Source organism: Argiope bruennichi, chromosome 6 (genome assembly GCF_947563725.1).
Source record: "Argiope bruennichi chromosome 6, qqArgBrue1.1, whole genome shotgun sequence".
NCBI classification, from domain to species: domain Eukaryota; kingdom Metazoa; phylum Arthropoda; class Arachnida; order Araneae; family Araneidae; genus Argiope; species Argiope bruennichi.
Window position 1 is genome coordinate 23,506,823 of NC_079156.1, and position 9,731 is coordinate 23,516,553.

Here is a 9,731-nt window from a genome sequence, read left to right on the forward strand (position 1 = left end):
TCTCTTGTAGCTAAGTAGAGAAAAAGTATTGTACACGTCAAAAAAATTCGAACTCGACATCTTGACAAGCCTCAACGTTTTAAAACTCCCTGAATTTGAAAAACACATTTTTGTAAGATGTCTGTCTGTCCGTCTATGACAAAAATAGCTCAAAAATTGCTTTGAGCTAGACGGATGAAATATTGTATTCGCTTATACAAATATTGTATTGGCTTATCAAATTTGCAGATTTCTATCAAATTTAGAGCAAAATCTTTTCAGAGGAAGGCTTTCTGTCCAGCTGTACAAATATAAGTTGACGATAACTGCAAAAGGAAGAGAGCTAGACCGAGAAAATTCAATATACAGATTTAATATCTATATTGAAGAGAGTCATCAAAATTTGGGCCTAATCCTACAAGAGGTTGAACGTCTGTCGATTTGTATTTTCAAGGGCATGTAAAATCTATAATTATGTCTCTCTATTCTTCTGTCTGTCTGTCTGTCTGTTCGGTTATCTGCCTGTGAAAAAATGCATTGAGCTGAGCGGATGTCATTTGGTATATACTCTTCAAGGCAAATTAGTATATCCCTATCCAATTTTTTGCAAAATCCATTCGGAGGAGGTCTGTCTGCCTGGGGGTTGCAGTATAAACTAACAAGATAACTGCAAAACAAAAAGAATTAGATACATAAAATTCGATTCTTAGATTTAACATATATAGTATAGATACTTATCTTCTGTCGTCTATACTTTCAAAAATATGTAAGAGATTTAACTCAAAAGCATAGTGATTTAAATATACCAAATGTGGTGAATGATTTTGTTACTGCAATTGTAATTCTATGCAAAATTTTGGTTTCAATTGGTGGAATAAACGCGTCTAGCAGGCAAATTCAAGTTTATTAAATAGTATGCGAGGTCACTCTTGATGGTTTAACTTTTCTGCCTTCTAAACTTCTGACTGTTAAGAAAAAGAGAAACAATAGACAATTTCACTGTCTCCGTGCATCCTGATAACGATTCATTTTTTTTTTATAGTTTTAAAAACTACACAAACGAAGCAATACATTTTACACTATCTGAATAATCATTACTGGTTTGGAAAATTTTGATATTTTATTCTTTGTTGTTATTTCTCTTTTTTTAAATCTTATTTATGTCTTGTCTTGATTTTTCTTTCCATATCAGATGCTTGCTTGCTATTTTATAAAGCTCATTCCAGATGTGCCGCTAGGGAGAAAAAGAAATTCAAATATTAGGTATCGGTATTTCTGTAGAGATGCCGTCAGAGCTTAATTTTCCCGTCAATCGTCAGTCACTGCAGAACTGTGAAGTTTGTCAAACGCGTTGAAAGCTGTTCCGTAAAATGTACAATTCGGAATTGAATGTTTCTGTATCAGTAAATACTTTACCGTTAACGTTTTATTACGAGTTTGAATGAAACACTAATACTTCGGTAGCTGCATTAAAATGATGCTTTCGGTGCGGAGAATTTTGAGTGAATGACTGTACGAAACTGACTCAAATGATTTGCGTCTGGAGATGCAGGAAGGTTCAATAACCGTCCTTTATTATTAACAAATATCTGTTTAAAAGCGCCATGAAGCAAGAGGGTGAATAAACATCCGCTATTATTAATGACCGTTAAGTTCTGCTGAAAGAGGGCGTACAGCTTGTATCCGAATAAGGGTTAGAATAGAAGAGGAAAAGCCCTTAGTTGCATCTGAATATATTTATGAAGCATCAGCTCTGTAACTGAGAGAGTAACATGTTGAAAGAAAAGAAAAATAATAATACGGCTAAAATTTTATCATGCCGCAAGAAGGTTTTAATTCCTGAATTTGATTTTCTTGAACAAAAATGAACGTTAAACATCATTGGTCTTTTATTTTCGAATCATCTGCTTCGAAATGAAATGTTAACAGAAGATACTGCTTTGTGTTTGGTGGAATAAGACCTTTTATTGTATACTTTGGATATTTGGAGAGTGGCAAAACCATCATAATCGATGTATATCATCCTTGTGTGCAGATAATGTTTCGAAAACAATGTTACTGAAAAAGATAATGTACTAAAAGCGTATTTCAGTAACAAAAATAATAAAAGGGTAAGTGATTTTGCTAATACTAATTTCCATAAAAGTAACGTTAATATTTCTCTGAATTAGTATAGTATTCTTTACTGTTGTGTTATCATTATTAATCTTTAATTACGATATTTATTTAGAATTGAAAAAAAAATTGATGGATTTAAAAACTTCTTGAGACCGGTCAGTGAGATAGAAAAATTTTCTCTAAACTTTAAGGAAATTACAAATTAGCTTGTCGAGTTTTTAAGGACCGGATTTAACGATTTTGACTTAGCGATTTTAAATCAAATACTAAATATGGTGAGATATCGAAACAATTTGGAGACCTTACTACGATTTTAAATCTAAGCATTCTTTTAGTGAAAAAGGTTAACATCACTGTAGTATTACAACATTTTAATCTCGAAATAATTTAAGGAGAAAACATGCTTTCAATTTCTAGTTTTTTTAATATTATGTTTAAATTCGATTAAAATCAGTGGTAAGTACATACGAAACTTTCAGTCTGCAATGGTTTGGAAGAGTTCTTGAGAGGTTCCTTGAAATTGTTTTAAAAGTGAATTTTCAAACCCTTTTTAACACTTCAATGCCAAAGAATTTCAAATAAAATTTAGCAGTAAAAGTAGCATTTAAGATACAATTCCTAATCTGGATTGTTAAAAATTTTCCGAAGAATTAATTTAAAATTTGGGTTTTCGGTTAACTGTAATTTAATACAAATTAACAGTAGAATCGGCCTGTAGAAATGCTTGTTTAATTCAGTGGGTGTAGGGCCCTTCAAAAGTTTCAATTAGAATTTCACTTTAATCAGCTTTCTCCGCTCCCTTAAACTGCCTTATAATCGTTCGTAATTTGCATCGACCATATGTATAGGCTGCCGTACTTTATGCAAAATGCGACATGTTACTTTCAGAAGGAAAAACTCTTGTACATTGCAAATCGATCAACCTGTAAGTATCCATTTTGGAACTCAATCACTTGGTCAAATATGCCCATTACGAAAAGATTTCTAAAAATTTTAATTAGATTTCATTGAAAAACAGTTTATATTATACCTTTTGTTGCTCGAGATAAATGCCCTTTCAAGTCTAATATTTATGTAAATACATTTTTTGTATAAAATAGTAAATATATGTATAAAAATGAAGTATAATGGTAAACTAGCTGATGTTATCCAAAAAAAGAATTTTTAATTTCTTTATTTCAAAATGATCTGCATTAAATGTTTTTTTTAAATTAATAAATTGAAAGAAGACTGAAAGAAAATTCAGGTTGATATCATTGAAAAAGTAAAATTTTTAATCTAGAGATGTGTAAATGCTTCCGGAAAAACTTTCACCAAAATTTGTGGAAAGAAAGACAGAATATTAATTAATTTCTTAGTCCAAAAAACTCGTACAAAAAGTGAACAATATTCCTCTTGTTTTAAATTATAAATGTATAAACTTTCGTTGGTTTTGGCCTAGATTTTTAACATGTGGAATTTACATAATCGCAATGCATTTTATATACAAGCAATCAAAATTAAAAAGTGTATTTGTTCTAAAAATGCTCTTCATTTTCTCATTCTTTACATGTAATTTTCTATAATTTTTTAGTACTAGCCTTTTGACAAAAATTCTCTTCATTATTTTAATTTTTCGACATATATAATAGCACGTTTTACGAAGGCATGAAATATTTGTGCGAACATGATTTCGATATTCAATGAGGGGTAACGCTAAAAAATCACGTTTGATGAATCGAATCTTAAATACTGTACTATGTTTAGGATTCAATTCGATTCTTTAGATTTTTATGATCCATTCGAATCTAAACCAAGCATGGAAACAAAACTGAAGTCTGAATTCTACTAAATTTTCGTTAAACGTACGTTCATTCTCGCTTCCTTTTAAGTGGGAGAAACTATTTTTAATAAAGCTATATACGCATTAGTAAAATTCACAAGTTTTGCTACACACTAGTTACATTCATAGTGCTGTATCCTGTTTATTACAATTGTTTAAATAGTTAGATTTTTAATACGACAATGCCCGATTTTTTTATTATGCATTCAATTTTTCATTATTAAAATATTTTGCCGCTTTAAGTTTAAGAAAAGGGACGTTTCTTTTCATTAGCTTGCTATATTTGTTATGCAACTATTGTTATTCGTATATTTGAATAAATCAAATGCTTTTATATGGTACTTAATGGAGTAATGTAAAAAATGGATACGTTATCCCAAATATTTTGTGTCGATTTTAAAACGGCTAATATACAGATAGTTTCAGTTACGCGTATGAAAAGGAAGTAATAACGATTTTAAATCTAAATTCTATACATCACGAACAATTCATTTTCCTGCGAAAAAACCAGCAACGAAACGAGAATGGCAATATCGGTGACCAAAAACCATTCGGTTGTCCTTTTATTTGACCCTTTGTTAATCGCAATATCTGACTAGCATAAAATTTGCATTTTCTAGCTATATATAATACATAATATTTGAATTTTAATGAAGACTAATCATTTACATTAGTATCAGAATTACATTTATAAAAGAGAAATCATCAACTGCATAAATATATAACAGAAGATATTTTATATCTACAAAATCCATTGTGATCATTTAACAATTTCCCTGCAATGATTCATGCCTGATTCGGTCCTTTAACTAAAAATATGCTTACAACGTTGCCATTTCTTGATTGAAGTAGAAAAGAGAATATCTGATAGATACTTGTGAATCACAGGCAATTCCCAAGTGAACAATGTATTTATATAAACTAAATATTGCATTCTTCTACTAACATCAAATTGTACACTGAAACTTCATGCGACGCTAATATGGGTGACACGGTAGGCAAGTGTTAGTGATGAAAATGAGTGGAACTGATGAATTAGAAAAATCGCTTCATAACCCTGTTATTGAATTATATAACTCGGAAATGTTTTTAATTATTTTTTAATGTGTAAAGAAACTTTAAGGTATATCTTATAGAAGGAAGATACTTGAAGAAAGTGTCTCTTGCCCTATAGGGTGAATATAAACCGTACCGTAAATAATTTTGATGCTTTTGATTTATTTTTAATAAATTGTATTCCGAATTCTTCCTTCTAAACCAAATATTATCTCGCTCGTGTCATTTAAATTTAATATACACTAGTATTAATGTTTCAACTAGATGAAAATTCAAATGATGGTATTGGTTTTTAAACGGTTTAAAATCTTTGTATTCAGTTAACATTCCAAATTTGAATCCTAGCTTGGGAATGAAGTCTTCACGAAAAGCATTTTTTTTTAATATTGTGAAAACTCGAATTAAATAATTATTTATCTTTGATTTGATCTCTTTAGTTAAAACTAATTTCCTGATACGATTTAATTTCTTTTAAATATTGCAGCAACTTATTTCCTGAAGCATTTTATTGATGTTAGAACTAAACTCGTAATTTACTGATTTTAATTTTTTTTTTTTTTTTCAGATCGTGAAGAATAAGTTTATCCATTTACGGAAGTGTGTCATGAAAAGCTGGAATCCAATAAAATCGGATGCTTTAAAAAAAGCCGTAAGGAAAAAGACGGATAAGTCCTTAAACTCAGAAATGAAACTGTAAGCATGTTCTTATGTACTGAAGGTATACTTTGCATAATATTCATAAATTAGATATTTTAATAATTAGTAGTGGAACCAAACAGATTTAAAATTCAAGCCGAGACATATTTGTATTTAAACCGTAATTGTAATATATATAATATGCATATGTAATCTCATAATTTATATCCTAATTTATTATTTTTTGATAGTCCATATTATCTGATTCTAAAATGTTCTTATTTCCTGATCCAAATCTTATTTGTTTTTAATACGTGATCTAAAAAGTTTGACCATCGCAATTCTTAAGTTTGAAGCAAAGGGGTAAGTATAACCTTCACCTAATGCATTCATTCAAAGGTACCCAATATTCCCTTTCGTAAATCAATAATTGTTAAATCTCTAAAATCTTAGTAAAAACGATAAGGGAATTTGATTCGCTTGCTCTTGCGATCTGTTGCTGACGGATGCGTTCCACCTTTGTAATGTTTGACAACGAATTCTAAAACCCACCACGATTTTGCACATGCGTCAGGATGGGTTTAATTCAACGAAATAGGAGTGAAAAGAAAAATGAAAGATGTTCACATTTAATGATAAAGTAACTGATTAATTATCTAATAGAGGAAATTTAAGGTTAAAGGTGAATTCCGAAAATGCGCTAATCCTTCCACGTCTCACTCCTTTATGAAATGGAATCGTCGAAAAGTGGTTGTCTCAAAATACTGAAACGAACTGTACTTGTGTATTAACCATGCCCTCTTGCAAAAAAAATAAATAAATAAATAGAAATTAATTGCAAAATTGTTATATTATATAAATCGCAGATGCAATAATTTGAGTGTCTTTTAGAGAATTCGAGTTCCAAAATTTCAGTTTAAAATTTAAACCATTTTAATGCAAATTTCTTATTAAAAATTTTATTTTCATTTAAATTTATTATTTTAATACAAAATATTTTTTCCATCTAATGGATAGAATTAAAATATAAATCTAGTATATTTAAAATAATTTTTTTAATTAATATAACTAATTTTTATTAAAGGACTGAAAATATTTATACTGTATTATTGTTATATCTTTATTTCGAAAACTACACGTTTAGAAAGTTCGTGCATAACTCTCCTTAAAATTTATTTCAGCCATTTTCTGCACATCTGGCAAGCAATTGTTGCGACTAATGAAAACCTCGCTTCTTGCAACTGAAGAAGCATAATTGCAAAAATATTCAAAACATGTATTTATATAATAAAAGTAGACACATGATTGAACTGCAATACACGAAATCCATTTCCCTGACAAATTTCGAGGGGGGGGAAATGGAGATTAGATAAAATCTGTCTCAAACATAGATTTATATTACGGTTTTTAAAATTGTTCATTTCAAGCACTTTGTTGCGATACTTTTATTGCCATTTTACTTAGAAAGCACTGAACCTCGGATTAAAATTTAAAAGCACTGAACATCTGGTTAAATACGAACCACTGAAGCAGAACTGAAAGTAAATTTAAATGCTCATTGCAATAAGCGATCCTAAATACGGATAGATTTCAGTTATTGTTTTTATAATTCGATTTGTATTTTTAATAAGCTATTGGAAACAGCTATTTTGGAACAGCTATGTCAGATACTTACCAGTGTATTTGTAGAATATGCCAGAATACAAATTTTTAATTTACATATGAATTCCCAAAATTACCTTCGAAATGATTAATACAGTCTTTTCTTTACAGCTCCAATTTTCCCAAAAAGGAATTCTCAATGCGGATAAGAGGCATCTCCTTCATACCCAGTAATCAAGTCCAGTTATGCTCATATCAAGCAATTTCAAGTTACGCTCATACCATCGTCGAATATCCTGGTATTTTTCCAAGTTGTTGATTCTTATTCCAGTTCAGGACAACCAATGGATAACGAAAATGTCGAGCAGGACGCTTACTTAAGCACGTCATTTCCATTTGAACTTTAATGCATAAAGTAAGGTCGTATGATTTTAGAATATTTGCTTATCAGAATTGGCTGTAAGACATCTAGGCGGTAAATCTTTTCTACTCATTCAGACTGCCTTGTGATATTATTTTAATGCATTTTAAAATTTTTCGAATAGTTAAAATTGTATACGTGGAATTCGAAAAGCTATAAAATGGTAAAAAATGAACAAATTATAAAATAAAAATTTTTGTCTAAGATCTATTTCTCTGCCGTCGAAAATTCGATATTATATAAATAAGTTAATAAATAATATAAACTTTGGCAGATTTTTCAAAATCAATTTTAAATTCATAAATTTGTCAAATAGCTTACTTTCCAATTCCCAATAGAAGTAGTAATATAGGATGCAATTTAATTGAGATGCTAAATTCATTCATAATGCAAACGGTTTATAATTGTAGTTTTGATTAATAGGCAAGATGTTTGTCCCATTCTTATCACGAATATATGGTAATAGATTAAATGCATTCTATGGGATGCAGTGTATTAAACGATCATAAAATAAGTGATTATTAAAATTTAAGGAATTGGAGAAAATGAAAAATTTTGCATTTTAGGAATGAAATAAAATTCTAAATATTACACTAAGTTATAGGATAGGAATAGGATACAAATTTGATATTCTTCTAATCACTTTTAGAAATATTCGGATAAAAAAAGTCAAATGGAAAAAAAATTTGTCAAAATTCCATATGTTTGGATAAAGGAAATTAAACTGTAAATCGACTAATAAAAAGTAAATTCAAATTTCATCTATTTTCTTTAACATTAAATTGTATACAGACAAAACATTGTATTCACCTTTCTAACAAGTGATGGGAAATCAAGATTTCTGTTTTCTAAGTTATCCCTTATTCTGAATTTCCAATCTTACTTCAAAACTAATTCTTTTTAAGCACAAAGAAAAATATTTCATCTTTGAACAAAATAAATAGATCATTACTGTTCGCCATTCATTAATTTCTGCTGAAATTATTTTATTGATCTTAGAACTCACAATCAGCAAAAGATTATCTGATATCGAATCGCATTAAATTGTTAAGAACATTTCATATGGAGATTTGATTACATCCGATATGACGTTAACTACAGTGCTATTTCAAGTTTTAGAAACCAAACTGAAGGAAATCTGCATTTGTCTCGTCTTGCGTCTGTGACATCCAATGTAAGCTTAGAATTTCAGATTCCCAGGAAATAAATTTCTGTGAACTTTGTAATGAAATCATCTTATTGACAAATCTTAATTTCATTTAGTGTTTTAAACCGTCACTCTATTCAGCTAAATGTTGAATTTGGAAGATAAATTTCTATCAAAACTAGACGATTTTTGGACTTCGTACTAATTTATTGAAACTGGGAAGTTAATTCTTTTGTGCATAATTTGTCTTGCACTCTTATTTTCTGATTTAAATTATATTTGTCAAACCGAGACGATTTATTTAGCTTTCCATCAAGATAAGATTGTGTAATTCCATATTCGTTGTGATTAGGTGTTCCATTTGCAGAAATTAGTCTAAGCGATTCCTAGCAAAAAACGTATTTTAATAATTTTGGAAGAAAATGTTTCAAGAACGAGATTTGATAACATTTCTCCGGAAAAAAAAAACTGATAAATTACATTCATGTTTTAAAGTAGGACAGGGAAATAAGGTTTACAATTGGATCCCTTTTGATGTAAAAAATTTACTGTACAAATCTTGATCTTTGGGGCAACGTTGTGCCATATAACCGAAGTTTTAAAATTGAAATTTATTGGATTCTGGAATATCAAAATATTAGCTTATACCGGTAAAAAATGTTCATAAATATATGAATCTCCAATATTTTTTTACTCCGTGTTTTCGTTTTAATTTCAGTATAAGGCTTCTTTTTAAAACTACTTACAGTAAATCGAAATAGACAACAGATAAAGTTTTCATCAAACTAAATGTGTAACCTTTTCTAAGAAACGAAGTGTAAATTCTAATGTCTCTCTTTTTTATTTGCATCTTTTTAAAAAAGAAAAGATGCTTATCTTCATTATTAAGGATATTGTTGGAAATATGTTCAGTTTTGGCAAAACAATACGTTTTAAATAATTGCAAGGGA

The 9,731-nt window shown here is 29.3% G+C and overlaps 1 long non-coding RNA gene across 1 annotated transcript; it reads left to right on the forward strand.

The window, feature by feature from the left end:
- Positions 1–1,392: 1,392 nt before the first annotated feature.
- LOC129972867 (uncharacterized) lies at positions 1,393–7,776 on the forward strand. Its single transcript, XR_008784910.1, has 3 exons — positions 1,393–2,090; positions 5,541–5,668; positions 7,385–7,776. It is a non-coding gene; the product is annotated as an uncharacterized LOC129972867 (long non-coding RNA).
- Positions 7,777–9,731: the final 1,955 nt, after the last annotated feature.